Source organism: Canis lupus, chromosome 10 (genome assembly GCF_048164855.1).
Source record: "Canis lupus baileyi chromosome 10, mCanLup2.hap1, whole genome shotgun sequence".
Taxonomy (NCBI): Eukaryota; Metazoa; Chordata; class Mammalia; order Carnivora; family Canidae; genus Canis; species Canis lupus.
Window position 1 is genome coordinate 20340471 of NC_132847.1, and position 25119 is coordinate 20365589.

At 35.5% G+C, this 25119-nt stretch overlaps 1 pseudogene; it reads left to right on the top strand.

Annotated features, from left to right (window-relative positions):
• Window positions 1-4105: 4105 nt before the first annotated feature.
• LOC140642022 (developmentally-regulated GTP-binding protein 1 pseudogene) lies at window positions 4106-22215 on the top strand (annotated as a pseudogene).
• Window positions 22216-25119: the final 2904 nt, after the last annotated feature.

The window sequence follows — 25119 nt, forward strand, 5'->3', positions numbered from 1 at the left end:
GGATAGGATAATTGGGTGAAGGGCATTAAGGAAAGTACATAATATAACGATCACTGGATGTTATATGCAACTGATGAATCACCAAACTCTACCTCTGAAACTAATAATACACTCTATGTTAATTAAATTTAAATTTAAAAAATAAATAAAACTGGAGGCATGAATATCTTAGTGGGATAAAGTCACTCTGGAGGAAAAAAATGCAATTGAAATAATGTATTTGGGACATTTTTACAAACAGTTTATGTTATTTCATAAACATACTCCCTAAGCGTCTATTAACATCTTTATATTTATAGATGCCATCAAGAGAAGATGAACTATTCGGTCCCCACATAGGTGATAAATGGTTGCACACGTAGTGATGAGAATGCAAGCTAGACCTTTAGCCATTTATTTCTGGCTTTATTGCTCAGAAGTTTCAGCCAACCATCTTTCTAATGTCTTTTGGTGATTAAAAGTGTCTGCAGGGGACTAAAGATGATTTGAGGCAAGAAAATTCAGAATACTGATTCTTTTTTAACCATATTTCATGCTCCTTCATTATTTTTGGTAATAGATTTGATAAACTCAGTGTACAGTTGACATGGAACATTTTATATGATTCTTATGCTGCTCACAGGCACAATTTCAAAGTTATTATGATACAAAATATTTTGTCTAATAAGTAGGAATTCTCTCCAGATGAGTGCCAAAAATGTTTTTTAAAAATCTTAATTTATGAGGAGGAAAAACTACATAGTAAAATTTTTACTCTTTAAAAAACATATCTATTTATTTTACATATCAGGCATCCCCAATGTATAAAAGAAAACATCACAATTCTTTGAGTTACTTTTCAGACTACTAATTTGGTTCAGAAAAAGATTTTTTAAAAATGAAGAATGGATTCAATATATCTACATCAGGTTTATCGAACAGCCCTAGATCATTTCTTCTCAGATGGGCAATCTGCTGACTATGGCTTTTATTTTCTTCCCATTTTAGGCATGATGTAACTCAGCACCCTAGTAATGTGAAAAATATTCTTCTGGCTCCTGGAATCATCCAGGAAACTAGCAGATTTGGAGTTCATTTCCATGCATTTTAACCTAAGGTCAGTTTCAATCACCAGTGTGTGTATGTATTTGTGTTGTGCGTATATTATATTCATAAATATGTGTATGTGTGTGTGTCTGTACAGAAAGCCTGATCACTACAGTAGACTGAATCAGCACTGGTTCAGCATCTATAGATTTCTGTAGCTTAGAATATATGGCAGGTATGACACTAATCACCCATGAGGCAAAATTTTTGGCATCTGTTAAGCAGACAGAGTACCTCATCTTTTCCACATATTAGGACCAAGGAGGGAAAAAGAAAATTTATAAAAATAAAGGTTCCGATTATTACTTACTTCTAGTAATATCTTTTCTCATTAGCCATCTTCATTGATTATGTCCTTGAGTGAGGAGGTACAAATGAATTCTCTGAGCTGGTGTACACTACTGAGCATGTGAACTTTCAATCCAGTATTGGGAAATTTAATCACAGGTCCCTGATACACATGCAGACATATATACAAAGCCAAACCCTGTAGAAATTAATTAAGAGCTCTAAGTAAGGTTTTAAAAAAGGTGGTCATGCCAGTGCAAACAGATCCACCATGTACATGTGCAACTATATGTTAGGAGCTAATGGTGAGTACTGACTGCCTGTACCTAAGACTTTTAAAATACCAATTTCATAGATTTATATTTAGGAATATTTGCTATGATCTTAAGGGAAAAAATCTTATCTCTCGTAGAACAGTGGGAAATCATCTCTGCTCACATTTTGTGAGTTGAGCAGTACGTTGCTTGAGGCTGAGTTAGTACCCTCTTCCAGTCATATCATCAATTTCAGAACCCTGCAGCACTCTGTCCATTGATACCACGGGGACTTCACTTGTGGAAAGCACCCATACAGGTCTTTCCGACTATTTGCCTTGGGTTAGCTTTTCATTTCTACCACTAATTTTATAAAATAAGATTTGTTCTCTTTATGAAACTTGGTTCATAAGATTTTCTTACTTATTCCTCCAAAAAGGAGGAATGTATGGCATTCTAACTTTACCAAAAAAAATTTTATCCTGACTTTTTACTAGATTATGAGTAAATACCATGGTACTATCTAAATATAGTTGAATTATTTATGTTAGTCAAGCTCTTTTGCAGTTTGTAAAGCTTTCAACAGTCCCTTCTAAGCACTCTTAAACTGCTTTATCTTCCTCATTTTGTAAATCTCTTCTCGTGATCTCAAAACCTCTGGAATTCCAGCTCTTTTTATTATCCCTTTATATGTCTACCCCAAAAGGTTGACATGCTGTATAAGTGCTGTCTAACACCCCAGGCCCTTAAAATATTAGAAAGTTTGGGCTTGGGCCATAAATCACCACCATCTGGATCTGATTTTTTTGCTTAAGCACTCACTTTAACACAGTTTAAATAGTAAATAATCTTTTTTTAAGATTTTATTTATTTATTAGAGAAAGCATGAGTCTGAGGGGAGGAGTAGAGGGAGAATCTCTGTTGAGCACAGAGCCCGATACAGAGCTCAATATCAGGAATTGATCCCAGGAATCCCTGGGATCCTGACCTGAGCCCAAGGCAGATACTTAACTTACTGAACCATTCAGGCGCCCCAGTAAATTAGCTTTAAAAATGTTTTTTCACGTTCAAATTTGGGTCACTATTAATTCACATACTTGTGTCAAATACAGGGTCATGATGTTTATGTATGCTTCCATGGGATCATTTTATTTATATTTTTACCATTTTCTGTTGGGGTGAAGAGAATTTGAATATTACTAACCCATTTTTGTATTTTAAGATGAGTCATTAGAGTTAGGTGAGAATTTCATGTAAAATGGACACCAATAAAATGGCATTTAGGACCAGTCCTCAGTCACAGTTACATTATTATTAAGTGAGAAGGAGAGGGGTTAAACGAAAGGAAGGAAGGAAGGAAGGAAGGAAGGAAGGAAGGAAGGAAGGAAGGAAGGAAAGAAAACTCGAACTCCCTTGCTCCATAGATTTCACTTTGGAAAAGCAGAACACCTCACTCAGCGTTTTCTACACTCAGGACCAGCACTTGCTGCTATGTCATGTCTCCTTCATCTGTAGAAACACAGGCAGCATCATAGGCATCTGTCATTCAGGAGCTGATCTGATCTGACATGACTCAGCCAGTAAGACTTGAGTTCCTCTAAAGTAGAGGAAAGGTGACAGCTGTGAATAAATATAGACTCATCTGAGGCATGTAAGTTTTCTTAGGAGGCTCATCTCACACAGTGGATGGGCAACATCGATACCATTAGTTTTTAATTATTTCTCCCAGGAGAGAGGTGTCACCTCTTAGCCTTGAATAACTCTGGAACTTCCATAGCCCCTCTCCTGACAGTCTCATCTTGCACAAGTATTCTTGTAGTTTAACGGATTTTTAATACTTCAGCTATGTTTTCTTTGCTTCACTTAATCTAATTACTTATTATTTCCTACTAATGAGCACTTGTGCTTGTAAACTCATTCCCTGTGTGCTTGCCTGCTGCCATTTCCATATCTGTCCCAGTTTCATTTCAGTTTGCCATTTGCGTGTGTGATTTTTATGATGACTCATATGCTCTACGATTACATGCTGATTATAGATTATCAGGGACCTATCTAAGTGATTTTAATCTATGGAAATTATGATTTAAAATAGATAAAGTTTTCCTCCTCACAATATGAAGAAAATCACATAGCAAGTGATAGACACACATCTGCACTCAGTTTTCCTATTGAAGTTCGGGGGCAGAAATACAAGAAATTAGCAATGAAGTGATGTTCAGTGACCATAAAAGAGATCTTTAAATAATTAATTTTTTACAAATCTGACATCATGACTAAATTTCATAAGTATCAATTGGATTCCACTTAATAAGAACATATAAAGAACATATACTATATCTACTCTTTTCTGGATGATGTTATTAAAAGTATAACCACACAACCACAAAGGAAGAGAGAAGCACAGCTAAATGAGTGACATTAAAATATTTATGGATTAGAGTAGGTACAAAGCATAGTGAAAGAGATAAGCATCTAGAATGCTCTCGGTGAGAGCTTCAAACCAAGAGGAGGCACCTGTCCAGAAGACTGTTGAAGAGGCTAGTATGATGACTCTTGGAAACAAGAAGTATAGCTGAAAATAACAGTACTATTCATTTAAATCTGTAATACTTAAAAGTCACCCAAACCCCTCCCCACAGACATAGCATTTTCCCTAGCATATGCACATTGTTTACCATCTAGGTTTTTATTCCGCAAGCATACAAAACATAACAATGCCAAAAAGGGGGTTCTTCTTCATAGACATTGAATAAATTATCTGAGGACAGTCACATATAAATGTAAATGTGACCAGTCTTCGAGATAGTTTAAGCCATATTTAAAGTTCTCCACATTCTTACTGGTTTTTGCTTCTTCTATCATTGACTAAAAATGTAGCTGTGGTTACTGATTAGTCTCATTCTCCTTGTGCTCTGAAATTTTAGACTTATTAATTATGTATATGCAAACTTAAATTCTTTGTGTCTTCTTTACATAATTTTAATTATTGTTAAAGCTTACCTGTTTTCCTCTAGTATTCTTTTTTTCCTTAAAGCCAATTTGCCTGATAGTAATATGGCTACGTGACTTTTTTTTTTAATTAAGTTTTTTATTTTCAGATGATTATAAATTCACATGCGGTTGTAAGAATTCAAGGAGACCTCAGGAACCCTCTTCCCTCATGTTACCCAATGATAACATCTTTATACTTACAAAATTACAATATCACTATTGATATTGACATAGTCAAGATACAGAATAGTTATAATTCTGCCTATGTGAATGTCTTTTAGTTATTGTTTGCAAGGTATATTTTTCTATTCTTTCTTATTTCAAACTTTCCATGTGTGAATGTTTTAAATATATCTCTTATAAATAGCATGTAGGTGGATTAGAAAGACCGCCTGTGTCTTTCTTGATTTTATAATTCTATTGAGATACAACTGATATAGTGTGTAATATACATATTTAAAGTATATTGTCCTGTGAATTCACATACATACTTACACTTGTGAAACCGGTATAATAAAGATAATGTACATTTTTCAATGCTCAAAATTTGAGTTTTCTCCCTAATTCATGTTTCCTTTGGCTTGATTCTCAGGCAACACTGATCTGTTTTCTGTCACTATAAATTAGTTTGAATTTCCTAGGATTTTATACAAAAAAAACTTACATTATATACTTTCTTTTATCTGGCTTCTTTCATTCAGCATAATTAAGATTCATACAAGATGTTACATGCAGTTGTCTCTTCGAGCCGACTGTATAGATATACCACAATCTGTTTATTCATCTACCTATTAAGAAATATTTTAGTTACATTGTGTTTGGAGCTAATGACTAATACAGCTGCTATAATATTCAGCCACAAATCTTTCTGTGTACACATTTCATTGCCCTTGGAAAATAACTGGGAGTGGAATAACTGGGTCCTATGGTAGTTGTATGTTTAACTTCTTAAGAAACTGCCAAAACTGGCTCTAAATTAGTCATGCCATTTTATATTCCAACCAGAAGGCATGAGTGCCATTTTTTTCCACATCTTGTCAAAACGTGGAATGGTCAGACTTTTTAATTTTAGGCATTTTAATAGACTTTTAATGGTGTCACACTGTGGAGTTATTTTGCATTTCTTTAATAATACTGAGATTATTTACTGGTAATTGGTAGTTTAGCTCTCTTCTTTGAATTGCCCAAATATTTTGCCCATTTAAAAATGGATTTCAAGGGACTCCTGGGTGGCTTAGTGGTTGAGCATCTGCCTTTGGCTCAGGGCATGATCCCAGTCCAGGATCCAGTTCCTGTGGGGAGCCTGCTTCTCCCTCTGTCTATGTCTCTGCTTTTCTCTGTGTCTCTCATGAATAAATAAATTTTAAAAATCTTTAAAAAATGGATTTCAAATTTTAAAATTGGTTTTTTAATGGATTTTCTCCTTACTGAGTGTTGTGAGCTCTTTGTTGTACGTAGAATCTTTTATCAAATACATGACTAAAAATACTTTCTTTTTAATTTCTGCCTTGTATTTTCATTCCTTTATAAAGCAAGTATTTTTAATTTTGAGGTCTCATTTATCATTTCTTTTATGGACCTTGTTTTTGGTGTCACCATTAATAAATCTTTGCCAGAACCAAGGCACAAATATTCTCAGCTGTTTTCTTTTAGGTTTTGCATTTAGATCTATGATCCACTTTAAGTAGATTTTGTATATTGTAGAAGATACAGATTGAAGTTAATTGCATATAGATGGCCAGTAGATCCAGTACCATATGTTACAAGGCTATCCTTTCTCTAGTGAATTTCATTTGTACCTTTTAAGAAAATTAATTGCCCATATATGTGTGGGTCTATTTCTGGAAACTTAATTTAGATCCATTGATACTTTCTGTCTTCACACAGATACCATACTATCTAGATTACCAGAGTTTTATAGTATATATTAAAATCAAGTAAAGATAGTTCTTCCCAATATTTTTTAACTGTTTTGAGTAATTGTAGGGTCTTCGAATTTCTAGATGAATTTTAGAATCACTTGTCAAACTCTATAAAAAGTCTTGCTAATGTTTTTCTTGGGATCACCTTAAACTGGATAAATTTGGAAAGAATTTATGGTTAGCAGTATTGAGTCTTCAGAACTCAGAATATGGTATCTCAGTGTTTTGTAACCATAAATGTAAAGATTTTAAACATCTTTCGTCAGGTTTATTCCACAGTGTTTCATACTCTTGATGTATTATAAATAATGTTTTCATTTCAATTTCTTTTATTATTAAAATATATAAATAGAATTGCTTTTTTAAATATGGAGTTTATATCCTGTAACATTTACCAAGTCACTCATTAGTTCCACTAGCTGTAGGTGTGTGTGTGTGTGTGTGTGTGTGTCTCAATTCTAATGGATTTTCTACTTAGGAATCTTGTTGTCTGTGGCAATTCAGAGGTTGAATGTGGCATTCTTGAAATACTGGATGTCTTTAAACATGCAGCCCTGAAATAGAATCAGATAGAGTAGTGCAATTAAGGGCAAGTATTTCCATTAACCTAGAAATGGTGTGCAGAAGGTGATATGGTAGGAAGAAAGGCAAGTTAGAACCAGTTTTCAAACCAGTCTAAGAAGGAAATATCACAAATATTCCTCTAAAAAATGGATAAATGTCAAGCATTATAATATTTTAGGCAGTTCAAATCTATGATTTGTTGAATATTGTTTTGGGCTATTGGAAATGACTGTGGTGGATTCAGTGATTTCTAAAATGAGTAAACAGGAGAAAAAATGGTTATTACTCATGGTCCTACTGACAGGCATGGAAATATTTCATTCCTTTTTAAACTGCAAACTTCTTTGACACTGATGATCTATCACAGGTGTACTGTGCAAATGAAGTGACATATAAATAAATAAACCATTGCTCATCTGTCCTAGTCACTTTTACTAACCTGAAGTTCTAGACAAATAGTGATTGATGGGTATTGCTTTTGACTTTGCCATGTCTCTGTTAAGAAATATCATGGGCTTGTGCAATTATCTTTTTCACACTGCAGTTTGGTCTCTGTCCTCTGTCGCCCCCATGTTATTAGTCTTTATATATATGGATATATAAACTTACTGGCACAAAAAAAGGCATTTTGAACTTATTAATTATGACACTAGAACACAGATTCTCCTCTGTGCCAGTTTGGTATATGTCATATATGTATGTTTGCATGTAAGACATTATTGTTTTTATTACTGTCACAGAAGAAAAAAGCTTGTTTTTTTTTTTACTCTTTGGTCTAAAGGATTTCTGATCTTTTCCCCTTAGGAAAAACTTTCTCTGTTTTGCATTTCAGGAGTGGGTCAGAAATATAAAGTACTTTAGAGAAGTGATTCTTTGGGTGAGAGCCAGGTGAGAGTTTATACTCTCATTGTCCTTCAAACAAGGGATTGTATCTGCAGTATCTGCTTGTAGAGGTCAAACTATTATCATGCTATGAAAATTGTCTTTGGCTTTTATGCAGTTGGTAGAATGGCTTTGTTTTTAAATACAACAGCTCTTTTCTTTGCATTCATGAGCACCCAGCTATGTAATCACATTTCTTCCCTCTAGGCGCTGCTGCTCCTGCTGCAGTTGGCCAACTTTTATTGGAATATATGCCAAATATTATGAAAATTATTTTACATATAGTATCTGTATTCCTTATTTATTATGGTGTAATAAGTTATACTACATTTTAGTAGCTTAAAACAATGAAATTTATTGTGTCTTAAAATTTCTGAGGGTCAGGGATCTGGGAGCCATTTAGCTGACTGATTCTGGCTCAGGATCTCTCTTGTATTTGGAATAAAACTCTCAGCATTGCAGTCGTTTGAAGGATGGAGGATCTGCTTCCAAGTTCACTCATATAGCTGAGTATCTGATTTAATACTCCAATAAATTTATTAGGTATGTATTCTTAATGTTCTCATATTACAGATGTGGAAACAAGCCTAATGAGGAACTCAACTCTAATCTGAAGCCATTGTGTTTTATTTTATCAACTATGGCTAAGTCTCCTAGTGAATGGAAAATAATTTTGAGGTGTTTACAGTGATTACTTCTGTTAAAGAAAATGAAATCTACATTTACTTTAAAGGGGAACCCAGCTCCTTCACTCATCTGAAAAAAAATTGAATGTTATGGTTTTTTGTTTTCGTTTTTTAAAAGATTTTATTCATTCATTTGAGACAGAGAGAGAGAAAGAGAGAGAGAGTGCGCACGAGTAGGGGAAGAGGCAGAGGGAAAGGAAGAAGCAGACTCCCTGCTGAGCCAAGAACCCAATGTGGGGGTTCCATCCCAGGACTCAGAGATCATTACCTGAGCCAAAAATAAACACTTAACCATCTGAGCCACCCAAGCACCCCAGTACTGTTGTTATTTCACATTTATTCATATTCTCCTGAATCCATACATGAGATGTTCTGGATCAAAGATAGATTTCTTATTAGGTACTTCATTGTAAATAATAAGTAAGTTATTCTCCCTATGCCCTATTCGCTACCCCTAGAGTGACAAAATAAGAGCCAAGTCAGTTGTCTTACCTGACTGGCCAGATTCATCCATGGGCAAAAGGAAGGAGAAAATTACTTTTCTCTGCTTATAAAGTGGTAGGAGACACATGTCTATTCATGTCCTGAGAGGGTCTCCTTCCTGCTCCAGTCCTTTGGTATGTAAATGAAACCTTTGGAGAAGCCAGAGACTATCTCCAGAGACTGCCTAATTCCTTCTTGAAAGGAAAACACAGAAAGATAGCAGTTCCAGGCTTTATGGAAATTGAAATGTTGACAGGAAACTATTCGAAGTTGTAGCCGTCAGACCTCTTGCCAAGATAAGAGTTTTATTATCCTTTTGAATCAGAGCAATTTACTAGACAAATGGCTACAGATATAATTCTCATGGTATATGAAGAGTCTCAGGGGAGCTAGAGCTTTGTACTGGAATGCTGAGAAAGTAAAGGCAATTTTATTTCTCTACAGGGACCTACTGAGAGGCTGTGAAGCCTCTTTTCTGCACAACTTCCTTTTTCCTCCTGTGTCTTTTTAATGAAAGCTCCTTCTACAAGGACTTAGATTTGTACTTACCTATCACTTTACATGTGAGAATTATTGGAGGTATGTCTGTGGTAGGTGCATCATTTATCATCAAAACACTCCACAAAAGTTTTGTATCTTAGTCAAGTATTTGTGTTATTAATTAATCAAGATGGTTAATAATGACATCTCTAAAGTCACTTCCAGATCTAGGACTTTCTGTATTAATCTCATTTTGTAAACAATGGCAATAATAATAGCAAAAATTTATTTACCACTTACTCTGTCAGGCACTGTTCTAGGTATGTTACACAAATTAATTTAATGTTCATAATCGCACAATAACCTATGTAATGGCTCATTATCATCCCTAGAATGGGTAAGCTAAAATACAGAAGGTTTATATATCTTGTTCGAAGTGAAGCACTGGGAAGTTGCAAAACTGAGATTTAAACCCAGGCGCTTCAGCTCCATGTTGCAAGCTCTTAACTATTACATGAATTCTCTACAGTTTGTTATTTCACAAACTTATTTTGCACCTTCTATAAGCCAAGCAGTGTTTTACGCACTACAGATACATCACTGAACAAAATATTGAAAGCCCCTATGTTCATAGAGCTTATTTCTGGGTTAACACTAGGGTGGTCAGGTAAGGAGATAAAATTAATCCAGTAAACATATGTATGATATAATAGACTGGCAAATATTATGAGGGAAAAAATAAGCAGAATAGGGAAATAGAGTCTAAAAGACGCTACTATTTTAGAGTTGAGAGGGAAGATATTATTTTTGATACATGAGTTGCCATTCAAACTGTGGATAATATGATGAATTTAGTCCATCAAGAGCATTTTTTAAACAAAATGTAGAACAGAATAAATTCAACTTGAAAACAAGATGTCAGAGTTCATTGCAGAAAGTAAACATAGTTTTTCATAAGGTATTTCCTTCATTGTGAATACATGTTTATGTGTACTGAATCATAAAGTCATTCATATTTCTTTCTATGTGTCATTTTTAAAAAGGTGATTATTTTGTTCTTCTTGTTGTTGTTTGACACTCTGGGGAACCAGCAAGGTGGCCACTGAGGCAGGTGATCAAGGACTAGGAGAAAGTGGATGGAAATGAAATCAAAGCTGGGAATGTACCAGGACACCTACAGAGCTCTATGAGCCATGGTAAAATTTTTGGTTTATTATAAGTGAAATGGGAAGCCATTTGAGAGTTTTGAGCAAAGTAAACATAAACTGATTTACATTCTAGAAGGGTCATTTCGGCTGCTATATCAAAATAGATTGTATGGGAGCAAGGACTGAAATTAAAATGGAACATAGTTTTGGATCAATAAGAGTAGAAATTGGATAGAGAATTTCTGAATCTTGGAATCATAGCAGTAGAATTTTAGACTAAGAGTAGCCTAAAGATTATTTATGTAGCCTCCAATTCTCCTATCCAAATGCTTTTCCTGCAAACTACTCTATTTCTATACCACTCTAAAAGATGAAAGTGTTCTGTTTCATCTACTGAAAAGGTAACCCAAAGTAGTGTAATGAAGTAGTATGCGTTGAAGATTGGGATCATAAGGGTAAAGGAAGTAAAATTTTGAAAATTGTTAATGTACTTTTTCTATTGTCTTTATGAGCACATGACCATATGAAGCATCCATTCATCAGAATGGAGATGAGCATCTATTAGAAAGGAATACAATGTGAAAGACTAAGGTATTATTCAGCTTCCAACACTCAGCAACAGAATTTTGCAAATAAGCTAGTTTATTGTAAAAGTATTGTTCAGAATTCCTTAATTTTTTTATTTCTTGTTTCAGAAGAAGATATGTTAGGCAAGCAAGGCAGAGGAAGTGGGGAAAGACCACTCTTTTGGTTTTGGCAAAGGAAGAGAAAGGGAAAGAGAAGAGTGAGAAACATGGACTTATATCTCACATTCCCACATGCCACACACACACAGCTCACACCACACATATGCACATACCACACACATCCCATACAATTTCACATCACACACAGTCTTTAAGACCCTAGACACAAAAGGTCCTATCACAGGCTGCTGCTGTTGCAACCTGGGTTACAGCCACATCAATTTAGCAGATCAGCAAGGTCAGACAGAGGGAACTATTACACTTGTTTCCAATGTGACATAGAAGCAGCTGAAAGTACAGCTAGAACACTTATACCAGAGTGGTGGTATCCTGGAGCGGGATGCAATGAGGGTGATATGACAGACCACATTAGGGCTTGGAAGCCCCAGCCAGACTTTAGAAGAGTCTGTGGCTCCATTGGAAACTGAGACTGAGGCTGGCAGGTAATGACTACCAGGCCCTGACCAAACCAGAGAGCCCAGCTTGGGCTTGATTGATGATTGTTCACCAGGGCAAGCACATCCAGGTGAACCCTCATCCAGAAAACCAGAGAATACTGAGGATCTCATAAGCAGAACTCTTCTCTACCTCTCTGAAGCCATCTTATAGTGTAAGTGGAGAGTCTTCTCAGAGAATCCAAGAATTTAATCTAAAAGAGTCTAAACATTACTATGTAGAGTGTCCTTTTTAATTCATAGGTTAGACTAAGCTTGGACTAGTTATAGATTGGGGTTTGTCCTCATTAACAGGAAGGCAGTAACTTGGGGATAAAGAACCAGAATGTTTTCTGGCAAAATAAATAAAGTAAATTTTCTCTGCATATGCAAGGTGCAGTGTAAGCTAGATATTATAAAAGCACTACACCATTTGTTACCAGCTATTTACTATATGTATGCCTAGCCTAACTGGCTCCTAAGTTTGTAACCTTAAATACTGCTCCCCATTTCTGTTTAACAACAAAAGTACAGAAGAAAGATGCCATTATAAGCCAAGAGCCATAGAGATGCCTCTACTGGATTCAAGGGAATACTTTGAGTTCTATAGATAAATAGGCTTAGGCATGGAGACAAGTGGCAAGGCAGGAAGTACATTTTCAGACCCAGATATTTGGAAAGGTATCAAATATGAATCTGAAGAAGAGTTATTAGGAGCCTTCCACATGCCAGCCTCTGGGGATGCCAAGATAAAGTAGCCTGGAGATCTGGAGGAATGGGTACCCTGGGGCGGAGTGGGGGCAGGCATCACAGTGGTGAGAGATCCACATCTTCACAGAAGTACATGGTAGAAAGTTATACTGCTCCTGCCACTAGCAGTTCCCCCAAACAGTTTTCTGGCACCATCATTTAAAATGGGCCTTTCAATCATGCAGAAAATGGAGCCATCCTGAAAACTCTGATTATTTGTGTCTTTAGGAAAGCACATGTGAGCGCATCATCCATGAATTGAGAATTGCTACTTGCCCCTCCATCTCGCTTACATAGCTCCCTGTCTGCTAATTAAAAATTATTACTTGATAAGTTTTATTCCACAAGTAGAGTTATAAGACCTAATATGTAAACTCTAGAATAATTTAATATAATATATAAAATAAGAAAAATCACACTAAAATATTATCACTAATGGTAAATGAAGAAACATAAATGGGTCTATCTGATACTACCTCTGCTTCATGTTACAGTGAGGAAATTAAAATGATAATAGGAGTCTGACAGAGAAAAGGAGGAGGCTGTTTTCAAGAAAACAAATATTCCAGGCAGCCCAAGTGGCTCAGCGGTTTAGCGCCACCTTCAGCCCAAGGCCTGATCCTGGAGACCTGGGATCAAGTCCCATGTTGGGCTCCCTCTGTGGAGCCTGCTTCTCCCTCTGCCTGTGTCTCTGCATTTCTCTCTCTCTCTCTCTCTCTCTCAATCTCTATCTCTGTATCTCATGAATAAATAAAATCTTAAAAAAAAAGAAAACAAATATTCCAACTTTATTGTCTTTTCCAAGGCTATTCCCAGTTTATTTTCAGTTGATACAAGTCAGAAAAAAGTTGCCACAGTCACATACTCAGACAACTCTGTTTCATTTGATTTCTTGGGTTTTGTTTGTTAACAATGACTTTCATCAAAGGAAACTTCAGTGTCAGAAAACTTATTCCTTAAATTATTGCTGTATTCAAAAGTAATCCTTTAACTTCCTCTATACTTTTCCTACAACATTTTTTAATACTAAATTTCTTGTCAAATTTTGGAGAGTTGTGTAAAGCATCATCTCAAATCCAAAGTGTTTATTTTTTTATTTAAATTAAATCCAAAGCATTTAAATCTGTAACAAAATCAGAGTACCCAGCATTTCTCCATAAATATGAAAGAATGTATATGGACCCAGGGATCATGAAAGAAATGCCCATGGGATTCAACTCAAGACTTCTTACTAGAGAAAAAAATTACTGGAAAATCATTTGAAGAATGTACATCTTTCCAGGATAACTGGGATACATTCACAGACTGGGAAGGAAGCATGGAATTTTTCTTTGAATATCGTGACTTCCCATCTGTAACTAGATTCATGTTGAGTGGCATGTTTTCTCTAGGACTGGGCTTCTCTGTTACTCTGCCAGCTTCTCCTGTTCACCTGGAATTATATCTAGAAAAACAGGGAGAATAAGTTTGTCCTTGGTAAGAAAAATACTATAGCTACAAACCAGTGACTTTTAAACAAGGATTTTTTAATTAAGTCACACCCAACATGGAGCTTGAATTCACGACCTTGAGATCAAGCACTGCATGCTAAAACAACTGAGCCAGCCAGGTGCCCCTGAACAAGGATCTTAGTAAATAAAAATTTCACACTAATCACACTATCTCTGTATTAGTGGGTGATGGGCTATGTTATATCAATTATATTTTGTTTCCTTCCATTTCCTATAAAATGTTATATTTTATGCTTTGTAATTTCCAAATTTTCTATTTATAACATCTGATTATAATCAGAAAAAATTATAACGTGGAAAAATAGAGAAAAAATGTGGTTATATGTCTGTAAGAATCCTAAAGCAGTAACATCACTCAAACTAATTTTTTTTTTAAATATTTTATTTATTTATTCATGAGAGACACAGAGAGAGAGGCGGAGATGCAGGCAGAGGGAGAAGCAGGCTCCCCAGAGGGATGGGAGACTAGATCCCAGGACCCCAGGATCACACCCTGAGTTAAAGGCAGATGCTCAACCACTGAGCCATCTAGGTACCCTCAAACTAATTCCTAAGGAATAAAGTCATAATACATATCTGGCTTTATAATGGCTCTTCTTGCTTTCTGAAGACTCCTTACTGAACTCCAAAAGACAAAGAGGAGATTTTAAAAGTCGAAAAGTAGTTTTCTAACTTTTAAATAACCAAACTTTATTTTCCACCCAACAAATTCAAAATGATACACCTGTGACCTGGTAGTAAACTAAGGGAACTATGAGTGAACCCTGCAGGCAGACCTGAATTTGCTCTTTGAAAATGTATGTGCATATGTTACTGTTTCCTAGGGTCTTTACCTATGAATATGAAAATGCTGACTTAGCATTCTTTGTAAAACATTTCCTGTGTGACCAGAGTGAAACACTCTGACCTGTCCTATCATGTTTACAATAATATTTAACAAATAGCCAACAGATCATACATTGTAAATGAAATCATGACTGGTAATGCCTAGATGGTTTTGAATGTTACAGTTTTTCAAAATCTTGGAGGCCTTCTGTACTTGGCTTATACCAGATTGTGTTTCTTTTTCTAAAATTTGCTTGGCTTATCAGTATTTAAAATTTAAGATCAATTTCACTTTCTATGGTAAAAAGAAACCTATTAACACCCCCTATTTAAAAGTTTAGTGTATTGATATAAAATAAAGTTCTTACAATAAAGTTACCTTATTATTCACAAGGTTATTGAAATTTCAAAATGGTGTGTAATTTTTTAAAATTAAGACATAATGCACAGGTTAAATAGTCTAAAACATTAATTAAAGCCTCATATTTTAAACTTGAAAGCAGTTGTCAACCATTTTTCACCTTCCAAGTATAACTAAAGTCATATTTTGGCATAATTTTGAAAAAGGAATATCTTACATTAGAATTCTTCCACATCCACTCCATAGAATAGTTTTTTTTCAGTGATTTCCAGAACATTGGTGAAATTTAGAATTTTAAGTACGTTAAAGATTCTATTCATAATGGAAGAAATTTAAATCGACAATGTAAAAAATGAAGTTTTTAATTTTAATGCTTCAACACTAGAAGTTTAAGGAAATGCTTTGTAATTTTTAGAAATCTTACTTAAATATATTTAAAACACAGGAAAAAAAATCTGGAATTGGTACATTGTATCTTTTTTCCTTTCTAAAAAATCAACCAGTTGGCTTTTTTTTTTTTCTAATTACAACTAGCTCTAAAGCATCATAGCTTTTTTCTCTTTAAATTTATATATAAATTTTAAGGAGGTTTAATAAAGTTAATAAATAGTACACTTGTTTCTTGGTTGTTAAGAACTGTCCAAAACAATGTTAAATGTCAATAGGAAAATAGTTTTTTTTTTAATTTTTTTATTGGAGTTCAATTTGCCAACATATAGCATAACACCCAGTGCTCATCCTGCCAAGTGAGGAAAATAGTTTTTTAAGTCTTCCAGAATATCTTGATGGTTAAAGGATGCATTTAGCACAATGGAGGTGCTTGAGAAGCCAAATGTCAAACGGCTGATGTGACTTGAAATCTACATTGCTGTATAAAAAAGATAGAAATGGATTTTCCACTCCTGGGGTAGTCACCTTATTCCTCCAAATTAAAAAAGTGTTCTTGAGAATGGAAAATATCTTGCTATATGATTAGCACAGAAGATCATTTATTTTAAATATTACCTGAATCTGGAGTGTTTCAGGATAGGGCAAAAGATACAATTTTTGAAGGAAATATTCAGTGTTGATTTAGATCTGTATTCATTTGTGAAACCATTCAGAATGTTTCTGGTCATACCTTTTACTGACAATGATTGTCACACTTGGTTTAATAAAAATTGAAGGACTAGCTGATGAAGTCCTCAGAATTTGCAGTTAATTTATTCTGCAAATGCATAGTGCTGCATAAGTCGGGAATTCTCAAGGGTTTACATGATTACCTGCCTGACTTCCATAAAATTAAGCATAAGCATACGTTCTAGAACTTTGATAGGCTCCTTTAAAATATTTCCCCTTTATCTGTAAAACAACAAGAATGGTATAATAATATTAACCTCATAGAGTGAAGATTAAATGATACAATGAATGCCTGGCACAAAGAATCAACTATTACCTGGATTTTTTTTCTTCTCCCCATAGGATTATCTGAGCATGTGCAGTCAGATACTACTATATGTTATGCCTAACATAATATACTGAGTAACAGGCATTTGATTACTACCTTGTATCAATAATATGAGTAGATAGAATGGAGAAAATAAACTATGACAAAGCAGTGTATTTTCACTGTTAGCTATTAGTAGAATTTAATAAACATTCTTTGGTTTAATTAATAGGAATCTTTAAAGAGTAAACTGAGCTAGAGATTTTATCCATTACCTACAAATCTGTAACAGTAATAATTTATAAGATTAACCTAATGTTTCCCAAGTTTCTAATATCCTAAGTGAATATATACTTTCCTACCTTATGTTTATAAATCCTGGATTTGTTTCTCAGGGATAAAAATGCTCCTATAGAATAAATGGCATAGCTCCTTGGATTTATGGACCGTAAATTCTACAACAAATTATTGCACAGGTACACATAACTGTAAAAAGTAATCCTGATTTATTTAGGGGCAGTTTGTCTTGGTGTACATCTACCTACATACAGCTGAAAAATTTTCTGCTTTCTAACCTAGACATCATTTTTCACACTTGGTTGTTAAGGCTTCTCAAAGCTTGTGCTTTTTAAGAAGAAACAAAACAAAACAAAGCCCAGGAGAGCATTTTTTCCTTGGTTGATTCTTCCAATATATTTATAAGCCTTGGGATTTCTAATGGATCTGTTTCAAGCTCTGGACATCCCCTCTAATGAAATATATTGATCCTCTTTACATTCTTCACAAGGCTAATTTACTACTAAGTGGAAATATGCATGTAAAAATACAGCAAGAGAATGAAAAAAAAAGGGAAAAGTATTTTTCCTTTCTATTTTTATTTTCTGTTTTAGTTTCTGTATTTATTTTATAAATATAGTAGTTCTCTATAAATCATTCACAACCCTATATAAATGTGTTATTCATACTGAGCTCAATACATTTGAGACCCTGGTATATTTTTCTTCCTGTGATTTAATCTTTAAGCCTCCATTTTACTTAGAATATTTTCCATAATCTCTACTTTAACCCTGCTACAGAGCATTTTCTGGTCTTAAATTATCACTTGGAAAACCATTGGCATCTAGCTACACATCCAAGGCTATCCCTCAATACCCATGCAAATGCTTTTTTTTTTTTTTTTTGCGTAGCTCTCTACAAATCTTTCTTCAACCCAGTCTTCAACTTCCCATTTTCCCAAGTCTTCCTCAGTCATCTTGCAACTGAGCATGCATCTGCAGGATTTCTGTACTATCTCAACTTCCCCTGGTGAAACATTGGTTTTCTTGCACTAACCGTAACCAGAGTGTTTCCTGAGGATATGACTTCCTTTTCACCTCTCTTAAGTGGGGATTCCTTTCCCTCATATCTTAGGATTTTAAGAGCATGAGGTTTGTGTAGTTGTACACTTTAGTTCTGCTTGCTACATTCAAGCTGTTTCTCCTCCTACATGCTTCAAAAACATCATTCAGTTGAGTTTATTGCAAAAGTCTATGCCACCAATTAATACTACTTACTGTTGTTCACTGCTGACTTCTAGTTCACTATCTTCAATCAGCGATGGCTTTGGTATCTGGCTTATTCTTTCCTTTATCTTGTAACTTTTTGCCTCTGATTGAACCCAACAATCTTTTCTCTCCATTCCTGTATCTTATTAATGACTAATGTAAAGAAAATTACAGAAAACTGTTAACTGGTTTCAGCACAGATTTTTGAACACCAGTGATCACTCAACACTACTAATCAATCCCATCATATTTTCTCTGCTCAAACGTTTAAGGCTCCCTCTTCCCTCAATCTAGCTAATAACTTCATTTTAGTAATCTAAAGTTAAATAGAAAATATCAAAGGTGAACTCCCTCATCTTCTGGCCAACAGATTTATTATCATCCTTTCTGCATCTGTATCCACATTCTCTGCTTTTCACTTGTTTACCACAACACATGTAGTTTGAAACTCTTCCTTCTAGTCTCTTAAGAATCTGTTTTCCACAGTTGTCCCTTATGCAAAATAAATTTCTCCATTTCATTATGGAATTCTGAGAATCTAGTTCTAGTGTATTTCTTCTAGCTGTGGCTTGTTTTTTCTGCCTCTTTTTATTTAAAAAATTTTTTTTAAATTTATTTATTCATGAGAGACACAGAGAAAGGCAGAGACACAGGCAGAGGGAGAAGCAGGCTCCATGCAGGGAGCCTGATGTGGGACTCTATCCCAGGACTCAGGGATCATGCCCCGAGCCAAAGGAAGACACTCAACCGCTGAGCCATCCAGGCATCCTTCTACCTCTTTTTAATAAAGAGTCTATGATCTCTTTCTTAAAAGAGAGTCTATGGTCATTTTCTCCAAATATTCCCCTTAATTTTGTCTGAAGCCATCCCAACTGGATTTTCACTTCATTCATTCCAGCCTAACATATGATCTCTGCTGGAAAAATGTTTCATGTGTACTTGAGAAAAATGTGTATTCTGCTGTTAGATAGAATGTTTTGTGTATGTCTGTTAGGTCTAATTGTTTTGTAGTGTTATTCAAGCTCTTATTTCCTTATTAGCCCTTTGTCTGGTTGCTCTATTCATTACCAAAAGTGGGGGATTGAAGTGTCCTATTTTTCTAAAGATTTCTATTTCTGCTTTCAGTTTTTTCAATGTTTGCTTCATATATCTAGGAAATTTGATGTTTGATATATATGTATTTTTAATTATTACAACTTTGTAAATTGACCCTTTTATCATTATATAATGTTGTTTCTCTCTTATAATAGTTCTTTTCTTAAAGATTATTTTATCTGGGCAGCCCGGGTGGCTCAGTGGTTTAGTGCCACCTTTAGCCCAGGGTGTGTGATCCTGGAAACCCGGGATCGAGTCCCACGTCGGGCTCCCTGCATGGAGACTGCTTCTCCCTCTGCCTGTGTCTCTGCCTCTCTTTCTCTCTCTCTCTCTCTCTCTCTCTCGTCTCTCATGAATAAATAAATAAAATCTTTAAAAAAAAGATTATTTTATCTGAGATTAGTATAGCGACCTTTGCTCTCTTTTGGCTACTATTTGCATGAAATATCTTTTTCCATTCTTTCACTTTCAACCTAGTATGTCCTTAAATCTAAAATGAGTGTCTTTTAGGCAGCAGACACAAGTTAGAAACAGATCCTGTTTTGTTTTATTTTTAATTCAGTTAACCAATCTGTATCTTTTAAATTACAGAGTGTAAGTCCATTTATATTTAAAGCAGTTACTGGTAAGGAATAGCTTACTATTACCATTATTATTTATTTTCTCTATGCCTTTTTTTTAGAAGGGGGGGCTTCATTTACTCCATTTTTGTCTTTCTTTGTATTTAATTGATCTTTCATAGTGACACATTTGGATTCCATATTATTTCCTTTTGTATACATTTTGTAGACATTTTCTTTGTTTTTTACCATGAGGATCACATATAATATGCTAAGGTTAAAGAGTCCCTTTTAAACTGATACAAACCTAATTCAACCATATATAAAAACTATACTCCTTTACAGCTCTGCCCCCTCTCAAAATTGTAATGATACTGCTTTTTATATTTTTGCATGCATTTATTTTTATTGGGGAGCTTTATATTTTTCTGACTTTTATTTACTCTTTAGCATCATTTTGCTTCAATATAGAGGACTCTTTATTATTTTTATAGGACAAGACCACTGGTAATGAACTCCTTCAGCTTCTGTTTATCTAAGAGGGGCAGAGGCAGAGGGAGAGAGAGAGAATCTCTTTTTGTGGGGTGGGGAGAATCTTAAGTGGGCTCAACACTGGGCTTAATCTCATGACCCTGAGATCATGACTTATACTGGAATCAATAGTCACCTGAGCACCTCGCTGTGCAGAAACTTTTTAACTTGATGTAGTAGTACCTATTTATTTTTCTTTTGTTGTCTTTGCTTCTGGTGTCAAATTTAAAATTGTTTACTTTAAAATTTACAAATATGTTTTCTTTTATAAATAATCTAACTTCTGGAAATAGAATAATTTAACTTTTAAAAATAGCTTTATTGAGGGACACCTGGGTGGCTCAGTGGTTGAGCGTCTGCCTTCCGCTCAATGCATGATCCCATGGTCCTAGGATTGAGTCCCTCATCAGGCTCCCCACAGAGAGCCTACTTCTCCCTCTGCCTATGTCTTTGCCTCTCTCTGTGTGTGTCTCTCAGGAATAAATAAATAAAATCTTTTAAAAAATAGCTTTATTGGGGGTGGTAATTTGTGCGGAGGCCACTACGCTCCCCAGCGACCTCCCAGTGACTCACCATCAGGAGCAGTACCTTGGCGAAGATCACAGAGATGGAAGCGAGATGGCTCTGACTCAAAAAACAAGGCCACAGCACACTACCTAGGGCTGTTTACGGCTTGCCTTGCTAAACTTTGTAGAGAATTCATTACCCCAAAAGGTGGTGGTAGTGGTGGGGCAGGAGAAGGTTTTGATGTGGCCAAGACAGGTGTTGTTCAAATTGGGTTTGTGGGTTTTCCATCAGTGGGGAAGTCAACACTACTTAGTAACCTGGCAGGTGTATATTCTGAGATGGCAGCCTGTGAGTACACTACTCTGACCACTGTGCCTGGTGTCATCAGATACAAAGATGCCAAGATCCAGCTCCTGGATCTTCCAGGTATCATTGAGGGTGCCAAGGATGGGAAAGGTAGAGGCCATCAAGTCATTGCAGTGGCCCAAACATGTAACTTGATCCTGATTGTTCTGGATGTCCTGAAACCCTTGGGACATAAAAAGATAATTGAAAATGAGCTGGAAGGCTTTGGCATTCATTTGAACAGCAAACCCCCCAACGTTGGCTTTAAGAAGAAGGATAAAGGAGGCATTAATCTCACGGCCACTTGCCCTCAGAGTGAGCTGGATGCTGAGACTGAAGAGCATTCTGGCTGAATACAAAATTCACAATGTTGATGTGACTCTGCGTGATGCCACAGCAGACGACCTCATCGATATGGTGGAAGGAAACAGAGTTTATATCCCTTGTATCTATATGTTGAATAAGATTGATGAGATCTCCATTGAGGAATTGGATATCATCTATAAGGTGCCTCACTGTGTACCTATTTCTGCCCATCACCACGGGAATTTTGATGACCTATTGGAAAAGATCTAATACTATCTGAAACTAGTGAGGATTTACACCAAACCCAAAGGCCAGTTGCCCAATTATCCCCTACTACAGTGGAGGATTTCTGCATGAAAAATCACAAAAATCTTATCAAAGAATTTAAATACGCTCTGGTCTGGGGTATGTCTGTGAAACATAATCCTCAAAAAGTGGTAAAGACCATACATTGGAGGACAAGGATGTAATTCAGATTGTGAAGAAGTGAAACCTTCCCTTCTGCCCACCTGCTGGGCCAACCATAGCAGCTTTTCCCGTGACCAAGCACCTTATCCCAAACCCCTTCCGGCTTTGGTAGCCAGTGGATCAGGATTCAGGAAAGGGAGATGGAGGCCGTCAAACTGGAACTTTACTTGTCTTACCTTGGTGTCACCTTATAAATTCAACTGCATAAAGGACCTGGTAAGCCAGCCAGCTATCGGGGGGGGGGGGGGGGAGAAGCTTTATTGAGATATAATTTACATACCATAAAATTCATCATTTTAAGCATCTAATTCAATGTACATTCATAGGGTTGTACAATTATCATAAGTCATAAAATGTCTTCATCTCCTGCCAAAGAAACCATTGGCTATTATTCCTTATTTTTCCCCACCCACCTCTAAGCAATCACTAATCAACTTTTTGTCTATATTGGTTTACCTATGCTAGACATTTCACAACAGTGGAATCTTACAGTTTATGGTCTTATGGTCTTTTTAATCTTTTTTTTTTTTCACTTAACATAATGTTTTCAAGGTTTATTCATGTTTAGCATATATTCATTCCTTTTATTGCTAAATAATATTCACTTATTCATACATAAGTTGTTGGCCACTAGGCATTTTTCTACTTTTTTGGCTATTATGAATAATACTATGAGTGTTCAGGTACAAGTTTTTGCATGGACATATGTTTACATTTCTCTTTGGTGTATACATAGGAGTGGAATTGTTGGATCATATAAGAGCTCCATGTTTAACTTTTTGAGGAGTATTCAAGCTACTTTCCACAGAAGCTATAACATTTTACATTACTACCAGCAATTTATAATGGTTCCAGTTTCTCCATATCTTTGCTGACACTTGTTATTGTTTGTCATTTTGATTATTATCATCGTAGCAGATGTGAAGTATCCTATTGTAGTTTTGCTTTGCATTTCCTAATGGCAAATGATATCGAGCATCTTTTCATATACTTACTGGCCACTTATGTTTCCTTTTTGGAGAAGTCCTTATTAAAATTGTTGGACCATTAAGAACTTTTTGCTTCAGGGTGCCTGGGTGGTTCAGTCAGTTAAGCATCTGCCTTTGGCTCAAGTCATGATTCTGAAGTCCTGGGATCGAGCCCCACATCAGGCTCCCTGCTCAGTGGGGGGTCTGCTTCTTCCTCTCCTCCTTGCTGGTGCTTTCTCTCACAATCTCTGTCACTGTCTCTCTCTCTCTCTCTCTCTCTCTCTCCTTCTAAAAAGTAAATAAAATCTTTAGAAAAAAAAAACCTTCCTGATCTTTTGATTATTGAGTTGTAAAAGTCCTTTATATATTTTGTTTATAAGTCTCTTATCAGATATATGATTTGCAGATATTTTCTACTATACTGTGGGTTGACTTTTCACTTTCTTCATAATAGTTTTGAGAAGAATTATTTTATAGTTTCACAAACATAACAATCAGCTTGTTGGTCAAAAAAGAAATATTCCAAAATATATGGTGGCAAAAAAGAAAAATGATATCTGTATGCCAATCTCATATTACAGTTACAAGTTTACAGTAGAATAGCTAGGGGCAGAGGATTACTTCATATTTATGCTTACCTAGAGAATGTCTGGATGTTGAGGTAGCATATGAGCCTCATATTTGTCTCTTACAGTTTACTGGGCTTCCTAGCAGAAACAGAAAACTTTGGAACTGGCGGTATTTTTTTCACTTACAGGAATGAAAACACTGCAACAAATATAAAAGAGGACAGACTCTGCTCCTAACCTTGGAGGAATTCCCTGTGTAGATATTCAATCGAACCTGGGGCAGGTGGACAAAGAGCACAGAATGCCTAGCTCATTGTAAGTACTCAATAATGACAGCTGAATGAATGAATGCATCAATAAAAGTATATGACTTAGATTCCTTAGGGTCCTAGGCTTCTACTTGTTGCAACTTCATGACTTAAATTGTGCCTATCTAAGGTTAGTATGGGCTTGGGAAACAAAAGGTGTTTCCAAGCAACCGAAGTATCCTTAAAAAGTAAATTGTTTAGCTGCTACACAGAATGAAAACTCTATTTTCTGGAAGCTTGGCCCTGGGCACTTAAAATTTTTGGCCTTCAATAAAATCTAGCAGTAACAGTTGAAATCCTTGGTTGCTAAAGCACACTAACAGACTTCCTTGATGTTCAGTTTCCAGAAATGATGAAATTCAGGATATCCTAAGAGCAAGATGTCTAAAGCAGATATAAATGGTGTGAGGTTTCATAGCCAGTTTGAAGACAAACCTGTGATATCCTTTGGCGCCCTTGGGATGACAGTGACTGAGATTATGATAGTTAAAGGAATCAAATAAATTTTTTCTATGCATACTCTTAAACATGATGTTTTCAGTGATACAAAACCTCCACTGGTAATAAATGAATAAGGGAAATGGACCTACGACATTACATTCTTTCCTTAAATCTTTAGTGTTCTATACCAGCTGCCCCTTGAGAATATAGTATTTGGGGCACCTCATCTTCTAAAGGTCTTTTATAAAAAAGGTATTGTTACTGTTGGCTTCTTCTAATGAATTATAAATGTTGTTAAGTTACTGAAACATACTGAAACACTGACATCACAGTATAAGAATGATCTTCTTAGTGGTGCTTGACTTTCTTGTGAAATTGATGTGAACAAAATGAGTAACATTTGCCTTTATTTAAAACCATTTCTTATAACTTTTCTTAAAATACTGGGGTTGCATTCTACATAGGTCATGTTTCTATTGATTGCCTGGCCATAGACCAAGCTGTGATGAGTATGCAGTCTGATCATTAGCCTTCTAACCAGCTGATGGCATTCCTGTGCATGTCCAATACAGAACAAAGCAATTCTAGTTCATTAGCTCTCCATAAGAGCTCTACCCTGTAAATCCCTTGGCCCAGAAAG